The 19,731-nt window shown below is 38.7% G+C and overlaps 2 protein-coding genes across 27 annotated transcripts in view; one reads left to right on the top strand and one right to left on the bottom strand.

The window, feature by feature from the left end:
- Window positions 1-19,731, bottom strand: part of SYNPO2 (synaptopodin 2) — a 204,459-nt gene that overhangs the window by 5,219 nt on the left and 179,509 nt on the right. The gene's annotated exons all lie outside the window — the stretch shown is intronic.
- The window catches only part of LOC147371216 (uncharacterized), a 360,632-nt gene that overhangs the window by 161,951 nt on the left and 178,950 nt on the right, over window positions 1-19,731 (top strand). For 7 of the 25 annotated variants that reach the window (XR_015165992.1, XR_015165990.1, XR_015165994.1 and 4 more), the window contains exon 4: window positions 7,918-8,096. The exons of the other annotated variants lie outside the window; for them this stretch is intronic. The gene's annotated coding sequence lies outside the window, so the exon portion shown is untranslated. The remainder of the gene's footprint in view (window positions 1-7,917; window positions 8,097-19,731) is intronic. 25 annotated transcript variants of the gene reach the window in all.

Raw genomic sequence — 19,731 nt, 5'->3', positions numbered from 1 at the left:
CCTTCTCTTAACCTAGATCTAATAAGTTACTATTTAAGGATTTGCTTTCTATTCCATATTATTAATGCATTTGTTTCATTCATTTAACAAAAATTTTATTCCTAGTATTTCTAGGCATTTTCCTGTGAACTCAATATACAAAGATGCTTCAGATAAAGTCCATGTTCTCAGGAAGCACACAATCCAGTACTGTTTTTAGCTCTGCAGTTGTGAATTAGTCAATCAGAGATCAGTTTAGAGAAGAGACTCATTACCTGTTTTGACAGGACCAATGGTTTTGTACATTAAGAAGTATTAACATTCAGTATGATAAGGGCTTCCCAGGTAGCATTAGTAGTAAGGAACACACCTGCCAAAGCAGGAAACGTGAGTCACAGGTTCTATCCCTGGGTTGGGAAGATCCCCTGGAGAAGACCATGACAACCCACTCCAGTATTCTTGCCTGGAGAATCCCATGGACAAAGGAGCCTGGTGAGCTACAGTCCATGGGGTTGCAAGAATCGACACAACTGAACAACTAACACACACATACCCAACCTTCCGTATGATAAAGAGAAATTAGCTCAGTTGTGTCTATGTCTCCGTTTGTCCTTATCTCTGGAAGAAAGAGAACATTGATCTAGAGAGTCGCTGGGGCATTTTTCACATTCCAGTGATACCTGTTTTCCATCAGATATAGCAGCTTCTTTAGTCAGATCTTTAAAATAATAGAGACTTAAAGGATGGCATGGAGAAGGCAATGGCACCCCACTCCAGTACTCTTGCCTGGAAAACCCCATGGATGGAGGAGCCTGGTGGGCTGCAGTCCATGGGGTTATGTAGAGTTGGACAGGACTGGGAGACTTCACTTTCACTTTTCACTTTCATGCCTTGGAGAAGGAAATGGCAACCCACTCCAGTGTTCTTGCCTGGAGAATCCCAGGGACGGCGGAGCCTGGTGGGCTGCCGTCTATGGGGTCCCACAGAGTCAGACACGACTGAAGTGACTTAGCAGCAGCAGCAGCAGCAGCAGCAAAGGATGGCAATAAAAGGATCCAAGTCTTCACAGAAATAAAAGAGTTCCTGAACATACATAAGGGTTACTACCATCACTGGCTAATAACTGGAAAAGGAAATAATTGTCAATATATTTCAAATTATGGGGTACAATGTGAATGCATGCAGCTCAGTGATAGGGCATGCAAAACACTGGATGAAAGAGAGAAAGTTATTTTCTGGTCTTCTTCTACCCACTTAGTCACAAATCTTCAGAAGAATGGAATCTTAACAGAAATGCAAAAGTTAAAAACATTGTTGAATGATATTCTAATAACAAAGACATCAGGGATTGTTCTTCAGCTAAGGCAAAAACATTAATCAGTTGAATGTGGAGGGAAAGAACAAAACTTTGAAGTATAATATTGAAAGAGTAACTCAAAGTTTTCTGAAGAGAAAATAACACTGAGTTTACGAAAAAAAAAAAGAAAAATCTTATAGAATAGACATATGCTAAATATAGCAGCAGTGCTGTGAAGGAAGAGTGCAGTGACCTCGATGAACAAAATGACTGTTGCTCTTCTACATACTCCTCAGTCTGCCAAATGTGACTTCATGCTCCTTTAAGTGCTAACAATAGAATAAAATTACAAATTGTCTTAGGTTAGAAATGCACCTGTGGTATAAACAAATAGTTCTTTAGGCACATTGTTGTTTCTGTTTATTCCAAAAATATTTCAGGCCTCTAGTTTTTGCCTGCACCCAAACCCCTAATTCTAACCTATTTCCCCAAAGCCATTTTCACATCTTGTTCTTTGGTGCTATTTCCTCTGTCAGTCTCTGTCCTGAGGCTCATACTGTTCTCTGCTTGGCTGGGGGAATGAAGCCACGTGATCCGTCCTGAGCCAGAAATGACCAAAGGCACCTGAAAATAACAGAAGTGTTTCTTCTATTTTGGAGTTTGGATTTCTGATGGAAGAATCCTAGCATATCATGGGTTAGATCCTGGATTGGAATTTCTACCTTGGATTGTATTATTATCAAAAGAATTTAAAATTTTGATATGAGAGTGCTTAATATGTTAAATTGTCATCAAAATGCTTCTTTTTGTCTCCTACTACACTTTAATTTTTTTACCATAAAATTATTTTATTATTAATCTAAACTGGATTAGATTAAGAAATCTATTTTGTAATAAAAGAAATTTTTTCACCACTGCTGGATCAAAACTTAGGTCCTGTGATATTTGACTTCCTTTTAGGATTAGACCATCATCATCTTAAGTTACTCAAACCATTATATTTCAACTTATAATATTACAGCCACTGGAATAACAAATTTCAGTCTCCTCTTAGAGGTAAATCTCTTCTCCTTCCCTAGCTAGGGCTCATTTTAGAAGGATCACCTTCCTTCAGGGAAGGCAATGTGTTTAGCTTCTTCATGCTTTCCTCCTCTTCCTCTCCCAGCTTGCTAAGCCTGACTTTTACCCTGAGGTGAAAGTGCAAGGATGGAGAACAAAAAAGAGCAGAATTTTTTTTTTTTTTACTTTATATAGTAACATCATATTCTGGCTTTTCACTCTCAGAGCCAGGGAGGCACAGAGAAGAAAGCTTCAAAGGGATATTTGAAGATCCCTATCACTGGGGACATCTTGTCTGTAGTCCTCTATTAATGTCAGTTCATCTCAATTCTAGAGTTAATTTGTAACTCAATCTACAACCCCTAGAAAGCTTGTAGCTACTAGGGTCTGTTTTCAGCCTTGGACAGGCCCCAGGATGACTCCATCCAACTCTGCCTTACTTCTGCCCTTCTCTGGTCCATGGGAAACAATCACATCATTTGCCCTTGGGAATTCAGCAGCAAATTTCCCAATTCTTTTCCAAAACAGTTTTTCAGACCATCTCTCACTCTATAGATATCCTGGGAGGGAATCAGACCCCAGCCCACTCTGACCTCCCATCCATCCTCATGCTGACATCTTATACAAAGTCCTTTAAGAAGTCACTTTAAATCTGTTTCTCACAAGGCTGGAGGTGAGAGAGCAGGGTCCCCCAACTTCATCTACTCTAAACACACACCGTGATCTACAGAGTTCCAGAATTCCTCCTCACAAAATCCTTTCTTCCTGCCAGACTCTGACCCCCTTTAATAACCTGGAGCTGACTAAGGGGTTCAAGAATTGTGGCAGTGGTTTGTTAATCTTTGAGCACAGCGGGGACACTCATGTCTACTGTTTTCTCTGTAAAGTCTGTGTTTATCTGGAATCTCACTTCAATGTGCAGCATCTCTTGTATTGGAGGGCCTAGGGGGAAACTTCCACTTTTAATATCCTATTATATAATATTATCATTTCATTAGAGAGTATAGTTATTATTTTCTTTTTTAAATGAAATATAGGCTAAAAATAAAATGATATGTGTGTTTGTTTGTTTGTTTTCCTAGTAACATCAAATAGTCTTGAGTTGAAACCTTTTACCTCACCCAGGCCTTGCTCTAGAGAAGGGAGCTCACTAGTTTCCAGGCCATCTCAGACAGTCTTTAAGCTCTAAGTGTTGAGAATGTCTTCCCTACATTGAGGCAAACTTTGCCTCCCGTAACTTTACTCCATTGATCACAATACCATAGAGTGCGTCTACTTACACTCCTATCCAGTCATCCCTTCATATATTCCCAGTTACTTCCATTCACTTGGAACCCTTCCCTGTCCTTATACTATTCTTCACTTTTCCAACTAAGGGGAAATTACATCGATGGTATTCATTCTCTCAAGTTTTCTACATTCTTCTTTTCCTAGTTTGTTAGATAAAGCTAATGCAAAGATACTATCTTGATCTCCTTAAGTAGATATACTTAAATAAACAATCGCCAGAAGCAAACCAATGAAGATATTGTTCAAACTGACCAAATTGCTGTGTCCTCTGGCAGGTCACATAGTTAATATTGGACTTATTAACAGTAATCTGTATGTACTTAAAGTAGTGTGTCATTTAAGTGTTGAATCATAAGGTATATGTCATTCTTTAGCTGGTCCAATATAATGTGAAGTGAAGGCTGTGAGCGTTTGCACTGAACTCACGAATCACCTGATGTTACATATTTCCATCAAAAGAATAAACTGGAACGAAGTGTTTTCCTACCTCTGCCTTTAATAATAGCCACCACTAGTAGATCACTTACTGTGTGCCCAGTGGTGATGCTTAATTGCTTTATGTGGATATTTCATACAGTCCTTCATATAACCCCATGAAGTAGGCACTTTTAAAATCCCTGTTTTCCAGATGAGGACAGTGACACTTAGAGAGGGTAAGTAAGTTCCCTGAGGGTAGAAAGCTAATAAGTTCTGGTGTAGCGGGAGTTGAACCCAGGCAGTCTCATATGAGGTTTCTTAATCAAATACATCTGGCACTATGTTTGCAATGAAATTGTTTAGAAAAAAAATTTTTTTCAAAAAAAAAGATTTGAGGGCCTTCCCTGGTGGTCCAGTGGTTAAGACATTGCCTTCCAGCGCACAGCGCGTGGGATTCACATTTACTCCCTTGTCAGGAAGATAAGATAGCACATACCTCTCAGCCAAAACCCAAAAACATAAGACAGAAACAATATTGTAACAAATTCAATAAAGACTTTAAAATAAAACAAATAAAAAGGGAGGGGGACTTCCCTGGTGGCGCAGTAGATAAGAATCCACAATTACTGAGCCTGTGTACCTCTGTTACTGAAGACTGCATGCTTTAAGGCCCACTAGCCACAACTAATGAGCTCCTGTGCAGCAACTCCTGAAGCCTGCATACCCTGGAGCCAGCAAGTTGCAGCTGTGAGCCTTCATGCTGCAAGTACAGAAGCCTGTGCACCTAGAGCCTGTGCTCTGCAACAAGAGATGCCCATGCACCAGAACTGCAGAGTGGCCCCGCTCACTGAACTCAAGAAAGCCTGTATGCAGCAAAGAAGACCCAGCGCAGCCAAAAACAAGTAAGAAATAAAACAAGCAACAAGTGCAAGTAAATAAATAAACAAGCAGTGTATACAAGAGAAAAAAAAGAAAGAAATTTGAATCCAAGAAAACTAAATGGAGTGAGACTTTAGACATTTTTGAAAGGGACATTGAAATCTTAAATTTGGATTAATTGATATTGGCATCTTGCCATTTGTCACAAGCACCAGTAGGCACCAGTGCATCGGGACATATCACACTGAGAGGCATTCCCTCTCTCTGAAGGGGAGACACAGGGCTCTCTGCTTCCAGGTCAGCTGAAAAGCTCAGAGGAGCTGGGGGTCTTTCTCCGCTTAACATGGACCATCTTTTATGTCAATTAGATGTTGACTTATACACATAGCTTGTTAATGAAGTAGCTTAGTGAGCTTCCTTGTTACACAGTCTGGTAACCAATTTAACTTGACATTTTAAAAAAGGAAAGGTCATCTGAGGTTTACCTAGGACAAAGAAGTGAATTCTAAAGCAATGCAAATTGCCCTAGAAGCCAAAGAAGTTTAATGTGATATACTGATATATGCTTTGAAGTTCAAACTATTTCTTACCATAAACCTTAAAAGCTATAAGAATTGTCTTGACTGAAATCCTGCTTAAACATGCACAGTAGAGAGTCTCCAGATGACAAATATTATTTCAACTCCTTGAACTTCTTTCTCTCTAAACATATATGAACAGTAAACACACATGATATCCCTTATCATAAAGAGATTCCAATAATAGCCAACAGGAATAAATGGCATTTCTTTTGTCTTTTAAATCACTAGTTAAATTTTCTACAAACCAGGGATCCATAAAGGGGCACATGGATACAAGAAGGCACAAGGCATTAGCCAGTGTTCCATTTGCTCAGGTCAAAATATCACTATTTGCAGTGATTGTTGACCCCACACCTGAATTGTCAGCTTTAAAATACATACAGCATCTGAACATTCCCTACCACTTCCATCGGTACCATCGCAAGCTAATCTATCACACTCTTTTGCCTGGATTATTGCTATAAGTAGTGTGTGTATATATATATATATATATATGTATGTATTAAACAGAGGACAAAGTGTATATATATACATATATAAGTATATATATAGCTTTATTAGTTACCCTGGTTCACCCTTCTCCTTTAGTCTATTCTCAATATGGCAGTCGACATTATCTTGTTAAAAACCTAAGTCAGATTATGTCACTTTGTCCTCTGTTTAAAACTCTGTCGTGGCTTCTCGTTTCAAAACAGGGAACTCCAAGTTCTTTCACTGACCCACAAGGCCCTAAAGAATCTGCTGATTTCACACCTCCTATATATCTGATTTCATCTCCTCCTGTTCTGTCTCTCCCACTTTACTCCAGCCACACTGGCCTCTTTGTTACTTGAACAGATCAGGTCCACTCATGTCTCAGGACCTTTATACTTGCTGATCCTCTGCCTGAAACACAGAATTCCAGGTATCAGCATGACCCTACTTCATTTTCTTTAGGCCTTGCTCAGATATCATATGATCACTATTGGCTGTTCTCAGACTCTCTCTCTCTCTTTGCACCCTCAAGATTCGCTCTCCTCCTTCCCACCTTTATTTCTACCCTTAGGCTGATGCCTATCTAACATAATAAATGTTTATTTAATTATTCTGTTTATCTGCTTCTCCACTCTAGAATTTACCTCCATCCAAAGTAGGGGTTATTGTTTTACTCATTTAGACATCCCTTGATCTAGAACAGTGCCTAGCAAGTAGATGTTTCATAAGCATTTGTGAAATGAATGAACAATTTCTATATCAGACTGCCATAATCAGGAAATTTGGTTATCTTTACCAAAGTTTTTGGTCATGTCCTAAGATGTAGCCCTTCTCACCTGTCAATTACATATGGTGAGGGCTTCACACAAATAGACCCATTTCTGCCACCCACAATACATACCCACCAAGATGTCTGGCAAATAGATAGGATTAATCAACATTTACAGACAAATCAAATTTTCTAAACAGGTAAAAGATTTTAACATGCTTTAAATAAATGATTTGCTTTAATGTCAGTGGAAGTGTGAGGGTTTTAAATTGCTTTGATTCTCTAAATGAGAAGAGTCATGGAAAATTATTACATGAATCCTAAAGAAAGCCCAAAATCTATTTGTAAGATTTAAAAGTTAAGACCAAAGAAGAAAAAGATCATGGAAATTGGGATGAGTTAGAGTTGGAGAGGAAAAAGTTAATTTACCACTGAGATGGCAAACAGGTATAGGAAATGGCAATTTCAGCTAGCTAATCTCTTAGGGCCTCTTCCAGCTCTAGAGAATCTTCACTTATAATTTCCCTGAAAGTGGAAGCAGGTCAACATCAGAAGGAAGTTCTCCATAGGGATATAGAATTCCTTTATCTAGAGATCTTTAAATATAGGACAAATGCTCCCTTGAGATAATTTAGATACAGTTAGGTAGTCAGGAGAATTTTAAGGTTATTTTTGTTCTAGTCTCTTAATAACAGTGTCTATTTCCTGGGACCTGTCTTAAGTGAATCTTAAATCTTTCCTTCCTGGAGTTTTGAGGAATTCTGTGGTAGCTCTCTCTTATCAAAAAAAAGAAAAAAAAAAAAAAAAAGAAGAAGAAGAAGCGTGTCCATTTCTTTAAATAGAAATCAACAGTATTAGTCTGCTTACTAAGAATGTACAGAAAACCAGTACAGATGGCTTAGCGGTAAAGAAACTGCCTGCCAAGCAGGACACTCGGGTTCGATCCCTGGATTGGGAAGATTCCCTGAAGAAGGAAATGGTAACCTGCTCCAATATTCTTGCCTGGGAAATCCCATAGACAGAGGAGCCTGGTGGCTACAGTCCATGGGGTCACAAAAGAGTCAGACACAACTTAGCAACTAAACAACATTTATCTTAATTCATCTTAAACTATCAGATTAAATTTGGGGTTCTAAAACAATAGACTTTTTTAAAAAATTGTTTCATTTTAGATTTGAAGACAATCTCTTTGTGAGAAAGAGTAAGAGTTCTAACTGACAAGAGGAGCCAGTATGTTGTATTGGAAAGAACGTGAATTTGGACATCACATTGACCTAGGAGTCCTGCCTTTGCCTCTTTTTACCCGTGTGATTCAGCCTCTCCCAGCCTTACTTTCATTGGTTGTAAAATGGTAAGAATGCTGGCTACTTGCTTCAAGATTATGGGTAGAGTAGAGATTGTATTTATAAATCAAATACCACGTAGCACAACAGATTATTCCTGTTATTGTGAGAAGAGTCTGCAAGGCCTTAAAAGGTGTCAGAGACCTGGTAGAACCTTTTGTTCAAGAGGCAACTGCATAGGCAGCCTGCTGACCCAGGATAAAAATAGGAGGAAGCTGCCTTTGAAGTGGCATTAGCACCGCACGCCTCAGATACTGTTGTTCCAGCCACTGCCTCCCTCATGCCAGAATGCAGGCAGCAGGGTTAGCCAGAAACATCACCACTGACCTCATCTCTCTGCAAGTTCTGGGTGGGCCAAAGTATAGACTTCTCAGACTTTTTTGACCTTCTGTTATGGAAGAATAAAAATAACCACGTTTAACTTAATGTTGAAGACTGATGTTAGGCAGGAATCTATGCATTTATTTCTGTGGTCCCTTTCATCTTAAAAACAATGATAACAACCCACTCCAGTATTCTTGCCTGGAGAATCCCATGGAGAGAAAAGCCTGGCAGGCTAAAATCCATAGGGTCGCACAGAGTCAGATATGACTGAAGCGATGCATGCACACGTAGAATTTTTACTATGTACTAGTCACAGTAATAAGCATTTTTTGTCTATTAACTCATTTAATCCTCCCAACAATTCCATAATCCCAAGTTTCTGCAAATAAGGAAACTGAGGCAAAGAAATTAGGTGATTTACTTGAAGTCACACAGCTCATGTTTGTAAAGGGAAATTGAAGAATTAAGGCTATAGGTAATAAAATTTTATCTAAATAATGTGTTTTAAGGCATTTAGTCTTTTAGTGGAAAGATATAATGCTACTACACTGAAGTTTTTGCCCTCTGACTTTCCATCATCCTCAGAAAAGAAGTATATCACTCTAAAAATTATAATCTGTAAAAATACTCCTGCTAAAATAGACTGTGTTCTATTTAAGTAGCTGAATTGCCATTTTAATTTTTTGTAATTTTTGGAGAAACGCCTTACTTAATTCTTGGAGAAAAGCCTTAAGTATATTTTTATAAAAGTCTACTTCAATTGCTTTGAACAGAAAAATAAGATCTTTTAAACACATATCAAAAGGTTTTCTGAAGTTTTCTCCTCAAAAGATTTAAACAATAACAGTTATATAGATCCTCACTATAGAATGCAAATTAATGTAGCCACTATGGAGAACAGTAGGGAGATTCCTTTAAAAGTAGGAATAAAGCTACCATATGATCCAGCAATCTCACTACTGGCCCTGAGAAAACTATAATTGAAAAAGACACATGTACCTCAGTGTTCACTACAGCACTATTTACAATAGCTGTTCACTTTCACTTTTCACTTTCATGCATTGGAGAAGGAAATGGCAACCCACTCCAGTGTTCTTGCCTGGAGAATCCCAGGGACTCGGGAGCCTGGTGGGCTGCCGTCTATGGGGTCACACAGAGTCGGACACGACTGAAATGACTCAGCAGCAGCAGCAGCAGAAGCAGGACTATTGTGAAAGCAATATTGTAAATATTGTAAAAGCAACCTAGATGTCCATCAACAGATGAATGGATAAAGAAGTTGTGGTACATATATTCAAAGGAATATTACTCAGTTATAAAAAGGAATGAATTTGAATGAGTTCCAATGAGGTGGACGAACCTAGAACCTATTATACAGAGTGAAGTAAGTCAGAGAAAAACAAATATGGTATATTAAGGCATATATATGGAATCTAGAAAGATGCTACTGATGGACCTATTTGCAGGGCAGAAATGGAGACACAGACATAGAGAACAGACTTGTGGGCACAGGTTGGGAAGGAGAGGGTGGGACAAGTGGAGAGAGTAGCATAGAAACATACTTACCATACGTAAAATAGACAGCCAGTGGAAATTTGCTGTACGAGCTCAGTGAGCTCAAATTGATGCTCTGTGCCAACAGGGGGACAGGATAGGGTGGGAGCTGGGAGGGAGTTTCCAGAGGGAGGGAGCATATGTATACCTATAACTGATCCACACTGATGTATGGCAGAAACCAATACAATACTGTAAAGCAGTTATCCTTCAATTAAAAATAAATAATTTTTTTAAGTTATATAGATTTCCACTATAGAAAAGAATGAATGATAGGAAAAGTTCAGCTCTCATCAGTTTCTAGAGAGAATTTCACAATAAATAAAGGTGTCGATCCTGTATAAAATAAATGAATTTTTGACCTTGTGAGAGGGTTTTGTAGAGAAAAATTATCAGTGCCTGGTATATAGAAAGCCCTTCATAAAAGATAGTCATCTGTATTAGTATAAAATTAATATTTATACTATATCTCATTTGAATTATGATAAATTACCAAACCCACTTAAAATGTGTTTAACTGTGTGAATATACCTTTAGCTGTTCATAATATTCTAAACACCTTTCTTTCCTGAAACAAACCCAGGTAACCATCTCCTCCCTCGGTCATTCACAAAAAGAAAAGTTACCATGAATATGCATTTATCCTTAGAAGGAAAGTAGGAATAAGAGATTGTTTCTATAGCTTCTGCTGCTGCTGCTAAGTCGCTTCAGTCGTGTCCGACTCTGTACAACCCCATAGATGGCAGCCCACCAGGCTCCCCCATCCCTGGGATTCTCCAGGCAAGAACACTGGAGTGGGTTGCCATTTCCTTCTCCAATGCATGAAAGTGAAAAGTGAAAGTGAAGTTGCTCAGTTGTGTCCGACTCCTAGTGACCCCATGGACTGCGGCCCACCAGGCTCCTCCATCCATGGGATTTTTCCAGGCAAGCGTGCTGGAGTGGGGTGCCATTGCCTTCCATAGCTTATGTGCCTGCTATTTGAAGTAGAGCTAATATCACTTAGGCAAACTTGTTTCCCAACTAAAATGACTTTGGCTTTCTCAGAGGAAAATTTTATCAGCTAAGATATTAAGAATTCTTAAGATATATGTGGGTGCTAGAGAAAAGCTTGCTTGGGCCCTTTGCATGATAACATACTCCAGATTTCCCACTGGCAGATTTTTAAGCAATCCTTCTGTAACAACTCCTGATTACATTTATAAAACTGGAAAATCAAGCTGCTTAATGTTAGTGACAGACACATCAACAACTACACAACACGTGACATTATTTCATAAGGATGTGGAGGATACAGCATGAGGAAATGACTTACTCGATCTTTGTAACTGTTTTTCTATTAAGTTTCCAAGCTTATTAGTGGATGCTTTGATTCTTATTCTGGGCCATGGGGAAAATGTTTAATACAATGTTTGCTGGGAAGTTTAAGATTTAGTACCAAATCATATTTATGTTTCCTTTGTCAAAAACATGGCCCAGAGTGATGTTTAAAATTGGGAATAAAAAAATATAAGCCTTCATCTGGGAAATCACCCACTGGTTTTCTTAAGTACAGAGGAGATAAAAATTTTGCTCAATTGCCTAACCATATCTTTCTGGTACAAGTGATGAATTTTTACTTAATGATATCTTTCTTGTTTGAGGGAATTTATACAGTAATTTCATATATGTCATTTCATTTTAAAAACACAGAAATGGCATAAAGTGAGATTTTCAAATGAACAGATAAAAGACTACTAAGGGGGACAATAGATTAAAGCGGAGTGTACAGTGATAGCCCTGATGGTGTGCTTTTCAAATGCAAACAGGAAATATGGAAACATGTTGTAACAGAAGGGTCCAGGTACCTTCCTTCAAAATAGGAAGTATTTACTTTACTTGAAAATACTAATCCTGGGTATAAATGTAATCCCATGAATGGTTCAAGGGGATGTCTCATAAAGTGTTAGGATGGTTGTCTACTTGTCAAATGTTCAAAATTAGAGAGCAAATATGTAACTTTGCCTTTGGCATTAGCTGTTATTACAGCTTTTCCTATTGGCTTAGCTTTCTTAAAGCACTTACAAAATAGCAATATATAATTATCTAGACATAACATTTCATATTAATACTATAGCAAATTTTTATATGTAGACCACTCATTTATTCAAAAGATCTCATTCCTTGTTATTTCCCTGACCACTCTTCATTTCCCAAGTTCACCTTCAATTTGATATGATGTTAATAAATTATTGACTATCCAACTGCTAAACAATTGTTTCACTTTCAGTACTGACTCATGCAAACGTACAGATGAAAGAACACAAGCCTTACCCATCAGCTACAAACATTTCATCAGCCCTCTAAGCCACTTTGGTTGTGTAGTCTTAGTCTAATATAAAAGGTAAATTCTTCTGGAGGTACTAACATGTCTGCTGCTGCTAAGTTCCTTCAGTCGTGTCCGACTCTGTGTGACCCCAGAGACGGCAGCCCACCAGGATGCCCCGTCCCTGAGATTCTCCAGGCAAGAACCCTGGAGTGGGTTGCCATTTCTTTCTCCAATGTATGAAAGTGAAAAGTGAAAGTGAAGTCGCTCAGTCCTGTCCGACTCTTAGCGACCCCATGGACTGCAGCTCACCAGGCTCCTCCGTCCATGGGATTTTCCAGGCAAGAGTACTAGAGTGGGGTGCCATTGCCTTCTCCACTAACATGTCTATGCTACGCTAAGTCACTTCAGTCGCGTCCGACTCTGTGCGACTCTAGAGACGGCAGCCCACCAGGCTCCCCAGTCCCTGGGATTCTCCAGGCAAGAACACTGGAGTGGGTTGCCATTTCCTTCTCCAATGCATGAAAGTGAAAAGGGATAGTGAAGTCGCTCAGTTGTGTCCTACTCTTAGCGACACCATGGACTGCAGCCTATCAGGCTCCTCCGTCCATGGGATTTTCCAGGCAAGAGTACTGGAGTGGGGTGCCATTGCCTTCTCCGACTAACATGTCTAGGCCCTTTTAAATACACATTTGAGATTGAGAGAAGAAGAAAAGAAATCCTTCAGTAAGATATATGTTTGAAGTTCTTATGCAACTATCCATTAAAAAAAAAAATGCTGGAGAAGGGATGGAGGAAAAAATGTCCAAGAGCTTATCTATTTGCAAAAAGATTTCTTACACCAGTCAAAAAGTAACTCTCAAGCCTGTTTTGATGGTTGTTTCCTAATTCTGTCCTTGTTCTTAATCTTGCTTCTTTCAATACTCATAAATCTAATGAAGATAAGTCCTTTTTAACATATAGTTAATAGATCAAGTGACCACTGATGAGCTGAAGTCACACATGCTAGTGACCTGGGCTGGAACTTTTGTGTGTTTTAGCTGAGAGGAAACTCATGTCCCAGTTCTTTCACGTTTTACAGAGCCTGAAGGAGGTGTGGGTAGGGGGAGCAGGTCTTGCAATTTCTCATTGTGGGTCACATAGTCCCAGGTGAAATCCAGCTTTGATGTTCCAACTGGTTGTCTAGATCAGTGCATTTTTTGCAAAAAATGAAGTCTAATAGGACAAAATGAAGTTTGACAATACAGTTCATCCCTACAATACACTGACAATTACATGTCTATGCACCATTCACAAAATAAGATTTTGATTTTGACCATAGTTGACAGTGGTAGGTAGAATATTACAGAAGTTTGAGGGGGAAAAAGGGACAAAACAGAGGTTGAAGAGTAAACAAATAAGATAAATATTAAATGGTTCTTTTAAAAGATTGCTTTTTGTATGAATGCACAATACATGTGACATAATTTTATAAACTGGAACATGTGCATTCTAACAGCAAAGGATAGAGATCTAGTGATTGAGGTGAAATGATTAGCCAAGAGTAGTAGAAGTTTTGCTTTATAGTATTACAAACCCTTTTCTTACTTTACCTAAGGGAGCCTGACCTCTGCCCTAGGACTAGAGGTGTCTCTGAGTTTCAGAATGCTCCCTTCTTAGGAAGTATGTGTGTGTGTGTGTGTGAAGAATAGTCAGGAAGAATTATAATCATTTTACAGACATTGGAGCTAAAGCAAATCCTCTAGTCAGTGCTTTAAGGAAAGAAAAATTATTCTCTAACCTCCTACTCTCTCATTAGTAAAATGACATTTTTAATTTTAAGCTATTTTTCTTCAACTACTGGGATTAAATTGAGAAGGAACAAACAAATTTTGTCTAGTCAGGTTTTAAACTGACCCTGGTTTTTAAAACACTTAACTACATCAAAATATTCACAACACTTAAAAACCCAAATCTTTTTAAGGAGCTATTTAGATGTAAAATTATAAAATCTTAAAGATGGAAAGCATTTTAGGGATCCTGCAGACATGCTTTCATGAGGTACAGGAGTTCCTTTTACAACACACCTGATAGGCACTGCATTGGAGAAGCACAGGCTGTGAACACAGATAAACCTGGATTCAGCCAAGGAGTCCACTACCCTACTGGCTCAGTGACTTTGGACTATTTTCTTAAGCTCTCTGAGCTTTGACTTCCTTATCAATTAAAAAAATGAGGATAATTTCCACCCAATAAGGGTGTTGTGAAATTTAAACTAAATACATATACTAAGGCCTGTAACACATTTTATGTCTAATATATTAGTTCCTTTTCCATTCCTTCTCTGCAGTTTTTGAAGTTTTCTTAAACTGAAATTTACTGTCTTATGACTTCCATTCATTAGACCTGTTTTTCTTTTTCACCAGTGGAGACCTTTACTCTCTCATCCATACCAAAGTGGCTCAATACCCAGCTCTCCTACCTCCTTTTAGTCTTTACCCCTCCCCCTGGTAAATATATAAACATATATCTCATAATACAGAGCTTCCAGACACATCACCATCTTTTTAGTTTTAGAAATAAACTGTAGTGCATCAAAGGCCTGAAAACAATACTCTTGTTGGGATCAAAGCTGCTAACTCAGTGGGCCTACCCGTTCCTTTGTTCCATTCACTCTTCTAATGTCTAAACAGCCTCTTTACTGATTTTGTGTTTTATCAATCCACCACACCATTTGGCTGTCTTAAGTTTAAACAAAAATATTGGATTTTTTTCCTGTGATCCATAAAGTGCACAAACTTCTTTTTAGTTTTGAAGATTGTACCATCATGTTTGTTTTCTTTTTAAAAACTAATTAGCATTCAAAGTGCTTCAAAATTCTCCTTTAGTCTAGATCCCAAAATAAGACTGTTTTGATTATTGCCAGAGAGATTTCAGTTTGTTATTAGTAAGAACATTTTTGATTGGAGATAAGAGACTGTACTGCCCGACGGCCAAGGGAAGTCATACAATCCTTTTCCCCAGAGATAAGAAAAATCAGCCAAGGAGCTTTGTACAGTCTCTTCTCTGGATAATAAAATTGTATCATTCTATTCCTAGAAATATTTATTCTGAGACTTGATGAGAAGCAGAGGGCCAGATAAAATCACATCTCAAAGTCCTGTTTATTCTTTTATTTGAAAAACAAATTTAAAAGACTGTTCAAAGCAAATTATTTGCAACAGACTGTAGAATGGCTGCCTGTGAAGCACTTTCTGATCAGAAAGGGAATTTGCTGCCACCTCCTGGGCCTTTAGAATAAAGCCGTGAAGATCAGCAGCACTTCAGGGCCTGTACCCTTCAGACAACATCAAGAGCGTTGGAGAGCAGGTGTTGTTTACAAGTCTGGCTGTCCCAGACTGAATGAACTGGAAACTATTTATGGGTTTTAAAGAATAAAGTTGACTTCAGTGTTTTGCGTGTTAGAAAACGGATATTAAAGTGTGGTTCGCAATCTATTAGCATTAGTATCATCCAGGGTATATGTTACAAAAACAAATTCCTGGGCCCCACCTAGGGGCTACTGAATCAGAATTTCCATGCGGCAAGGGGAATCTTAATTTTCCCCTTGGAACAAAAGTTGGAAACGGTATGTTAGGACTGTGAAGGCAATAGTTTGCAAACACTGAAAACTGTATATAAAGGAAATAGTAGTAATTGGTGAATTGAAATGTAACAGTAAAATGAAAAGTTCTACGAGATATATTTTGCTTTGCTCTCAATTTCAGTAATACCACCCGAAGTGAATTGTGACATTTTTATGGATATTTCATAATGTAGAATTTAAAATATATTTAGCCCATATTGAGTTTCTATGAAGAATTATAATTGGCACCATCTGATAAGCATTAACAAGTAGTCCAGTGGGCTAGACAATCAGTAAACTCTGAATGTGATTAAAAAACAAACTTCCAGCTAAGGGTTGATATACTTTAAATTAGCATTTTATTTATATCAGTCCAGCCTACTCCATAGTGATTTTTTAGCTCTTGAGGATGGTTTTATGAATACTTCTTTATCGGTCTGAGATATGCTAGCACACAAACACACACACACACACACATACACACACACACAAACCATGCAAGGAAGAGACCTTGTTATTTTTCACTTTTTAAGAAAAAAGTGTAATAAAAGGGTACAAAGGGAAAACTAAACTAAGTCAATTTAACTGTATTTGAAACAAAAGATATTTTAGATTCAGATAAAGTTTTCAGAACCTCATCTTGTGATCTTTCTCTCTTCTACATCAGTCCCAACTTCTGGTTCTGACTCAGAAGAATTCTAAAGTAATAGAAAACCCTCAAAAATTCCCTGGGTTTTAAAGGCAGCTGGAATTTTAGGTTCCTCCCTATATCAGTCACTCAGCTTCTGAGAACTGTTTTTCATCCCTTGCCCTGTGAGCTGGGAGTCTGCTCTGTTTAGACAGAGGTTTCACTCTTTCCGGTTTTGGAAACTGATCGTGCTCCTCAAGCAAGGGGATCAATTACTCTAAACAGGCCATGTTGCTGACCCTTTGTCCTGAGACAGGGTTGGGGAGGAGGGATAAGAACAGCTGTCTGCTGCACCTTCGGAGGCAGGCAGATTCTGTCAGAGCCTCAACTGCTGCAGGCCTGAACTGGGTGGCTTCAGGGATTGGGATGCCACTTTCTGTGTGGTAGACCTAACTGAGCTTCAGCTATCCTCCTAGATGGGCTCCCTCGCAGCTCAGCTGCTAAAGAATACACCTGCAATGCAGGAGACCTGGGTTCAATCCCTGGGTTGGGAAGATCCCTTGGAGAAGCGAATGGTTACGCACTCCAGTATTCTAGCCTGGAGAATTCCATGTATAGTCCATGGGGTCGCAAAGAGTTGGACACAACTGAACAACTTTCACTTTCGCATCCTGCTAGAACCTTGCTCAGGATACCAGCTATCCTATTTTGAGAATATAGTTCATTTACAACCATTTCCCCATAAGAATTCTCTCTATATTGCCACATACACCACACTTGTTTTCTTTAACATTGGTACTTTGAACTGAACACAGTCCCTTTATAGTGGAGTCTCAAAGCTGAAATTGTTTCTTTTTTAAAGAATATATATATATTATACCAGTCTTTTTGAATCCTGGTCTCATCTTTGTACATGACTACAACATTTCTAGTATAATAGATGAAGACAAAGAGAAAAAGTTGGCCAATAGGCTGACTACAGAGGAACACAGAAATATAAAGCTTAGGTAAAAAGAAAACAGTAGAGAAGAAACAAAGATCTCCCAGTAAAAGACTCCTGCTGTTCCTGCTGCTAAGTCGCTTCAGTCGGGTCCGACTCTGTGCGACCCCATGGACTGTAACCTACCAGGCTTCTCTGTCCATGGGATTCTCCAGGCAAGAACACTGGACTCCTGGGGATAGATTATTCTTCGTGTCCATATCAGATTCATGCAGACATGGCTTTTTCTATTTTTGTTCTTTTAGATTCCTTAAACTGGGATTCATATGAACAAGGAAAACAAATGTTTAATTATCGTGTGTGTTTTCCTTCTTGGAAGTTTTTAAAATAGTACCTATTGTTAATCAAGTGCCCTTTACAAGAATATTAGTAGCTAACATATGTTGAATGCTTTCTCTGTGCCAGGCCCTGTTTTATACACATCAGACATACTGGTTTGTCTCGTCTTCACACCTTGTGAGATACACCTATTATTCTATCCATATCACAGCAGAGGGTACTGAGACACAGACACACTAAATCATTATCATTAGCTTAATGTCTCCCAACTAGCAATTCCTGGAATTCAGCAGCAGGCATTTTGGCTTACCACATGCTTACCTGCTACAATATGTCTCTGTATGCTTGGTGTTTATGTGTATGCCTCACCTAATCATAGGTGAATTTCACTTAAGAAATGCTTATCTTTTGCTTCCCCTAAGTCAAGTTAGGCCTTTTATATATTATTTTAAATATTTGTAGAAACAATTTTTCTGCATTATTATTACTAAAATTTGAGGAATTTCTCATCACTATTCTTTTTTCCCTTAATTAACCTGGTATAAATGAGCATAGCTGGGCTTCCTTGGTGGCTCAGATGGTAATGAATCTGCCTGCAATGCAGAAGATGTGGGTTCAATCCCTGGGTCAGGAAGATCCCCTGGAGAAGAGAGTGGCTACCCATTCCAATATTCTTGCCTAGAGAATTCCCTGGACAGAGGAGCCTGGTGGGCTACAGTCCATGGAGTCACAAAGACCTGGAATGTCTCGGCAAATAACACAGTAATATATGATGGCTAGAAGTGAGTATTCGAGGAATTTGGTCTAATGCATCAATGGTCATAGCAAACACCCTCTTCCAACAACACAAGAGAAGACTCTACACATGGACATTACCAGATGGTCAACACCAAAATCAGATTGATTATATTCTTTGCAGCCAAAGATGGAGAAGCTCTATTCAATAGTCAGCAAAAATAAGACCAGGAGCTGACTGTGGCTCAGATAATAAGCTCCTTATTGCCAAATTCAGGCTTAAATTGGAGAAAATGGGAGAAACCACTAGACAATTCAGGTATGACCTAAATCAAATCCCTTATACAGTGGAAGTGAGAAATAGATTTAAGGGACTAGATCTGATAGACAGAGTGCCTGATGAACTATGGGTGGAAGTTCATGACATTGTACAGGAGACAGGGATCAAGACCATCCCCAAGAAAAAGAAATGTAAAAAAAGCAAAGTGGCTATCTGCGGAGGCCTTACAAATAGCTGTGAAAAGAAGAGAAGCAAAAAGCAAAAGAGAAAAGGAAAAATATACCCATTTGACTGCAGAGTTCCAAAGAATAGCATGGAGAGATAACAAAGCCTTCCTCACTGATCAATGCAAAGAAATAGAGGAAAACAATAGAATGGGAAAGACTAGAGATCTCTTCAAGAAAATTGGAGATAACAAGGGAATATTTCATGCAAAGATGAGCTAAATAAAGGACAGAAATGGTATGGACCTAACAGAAGCAGAAGATATTAGGAAGAGGTGGCAAGAATACACAGAAGAACTAAACAAAAAAGGTCTTCATGACCCATATAATCACGATGGTGTGATCACTCACCTAGAGCCAGACATCCTGGAATGTGAAGTCAAGTGGGACTTAGAAAGCATCACTACAAACAAAGCTAGTGGATGTGATAGAATTCCAGGTGACCTATTTCAAATCCTAAATGATGATGCTGTGAAAGTGCTGCATTCAATATGTCAGCAAATTTGGAAAACTCAGCAGTAGCCACAGGACTGGAAACGGTCAGTTTTCATTCCAATCCCAAAGAAAGGCAATGCCAAAGAATGATCAAACTATTGCACAATTGTACTCATCTCACATGCTAGTAAAGTAATGCTCAAAATTCTCCAAGCCAGGCTTCCGCAATATGTGAACCATGAACTTCCAGATGTTCAAGCTGGTTTTAGAAAAGGCAG

The sequence above is a fragment of the Bos grunniens genome, chromosome 6, assembly GCF_055505025.1.
Source record: "Bos grunniens cultivar Pamir isolate PY7600 chromosome 6, Bosgru_T2T1.0, whole genome shotgun sequence".
Taxonomy (NCBI): Eukaryota; Metazoa; Chordata; class Mammalia; order Artiodactyla; family Bovidae; genus Bos; species Bos grunniens.
This window is presented reverse-complemented; position numbering and strand designations above follow the sequence as displayed.